Consider the following 1465-nt stretch of genomic DNA (forward strand, 5'->3'; position numbering starts at 1 on the left):
TTATACATAGGGTCACTTTGAGCTGGAGGAGACTCAACAGCACCTAACAACAATAACAGTCCAGGTCAATCACATTCACCAATATGGTAACTTCTTTCTTTGTTGATCTAGAGGCATCAGGAGCCCAGAGTGGCTGGGTGACATTCTTAACTTCCAGTTAAATGGTATCTGTGTTACCAGGTGGGAGCTTTCCTTCCTTCAGAACTAAGACCTCCAGATCCATAGAGTGTATGGTCATTGGGACAGGAAGCCCAAAGTTTGCAAGTGGGTCACTGGTGTTATTAGTGAGTGGTGTAACTCCTGTCTTCTCCCTTTGATTCCTGGAGCCATGGTCCTGGTTATGAAAGAAACAGCACCCTAAATTGCATGCTGGTTTAGGAGCATTTACAGCCTCCTAGAGAATATTGCCCCAACCCTGCAATGTATTACCACCTAGCTGGTCCTGTCTTTAGAAGGTCCATGTTATTGTTCTTTCAAGCCAGTTGTCCAAGATGATGGGGAGCATGGTTGTTGCTGTTGTTGGGTGCCATTGCATTAGCTCCAACTCACAGTGACCCTATGTACAACAGAACGAACGAAATACTGCCTAGTAATGCACCATCCTCACAATTATTGCTATACCTGAGCCTATCATTGAAGCCACTGTGTCAATCCATCTCATTGAAGGCCTTCCCCTTCTTCACTGACCCTCCAATTAACCAAGCATGATAGCCTTCTCCAAGGAATGGCCCCCTCTGACAACATGGCCAAAGTAGGTGAGATGAAATCTGGCTATTCTCACTTCCAAGGAGCATTCCAGCTGCACTTCTTCCAGGACAGATTTGTTCATTCTTCTGGCAGTCCATGGAATTTTCAGTATTCTTTGCTAACATCATGATTTAAAAGCATTAACTCTTCTTTGGTCTTCCTTATTTATTGTCTAGCTTACACATGCATATGAGTCAATTGAAAATACCATGGCTTAGGTTAGGTGCACCTTAGCCTTCAAAGTGGCATATTTGCTTCACAACACTTTCGAGAAGTATTTTGCAGCAGGTTGCCTAGTGCAATATGGTGTCTGAGTTCCTGACTGCTGCTTCTATGGGTGTTGAATATGGATCCAACTAAAATGAAATCCCTAACAACTTCAATCTTTTCTCCATTTATCATGATGTTGCTTATTGGTCTAGTTGTGAAGATTTCTGTTTTCTTTATGTTGAGGAGTAATCCACACTGAAGACTGTAGTCTTTGATCTTCCTCAGTAAGTGCTTCAAGTCATCTTCACTTTCAACAAGCAAGGTTGTATCATCTGCATATTGCAGCTTGTTAATGGTTCTTCCTCCTATCCTGATGCCATATTCTACTTCATATAGTCCAGCTTTTCAGACTATTTGTTCAGCATACAGATTAAATAAGTATGTTTAAAGGCTAGAACCCTGAGGTACAGCCTTCCTTATTTTAAACCATGCAGTATCCCCTTGTTCT

This window comes from Orycteropus afer, unplaced genomic scaffold (genome assembly GCF_000298275.1).
Source record: "Orycteropus afer afer isolate SDZICR_OR568_19922 unplaced genomic scaffold, OryAfe1.0 scaffold00101, whole genome shotgun sequence".
Classification (NCBI taxonomy): Eukaryota; Metazoa; Chordata; class Mammalia; order Tubulidentata; family Orycteropodidae; genus Orycteropus; species Orycteropus afer.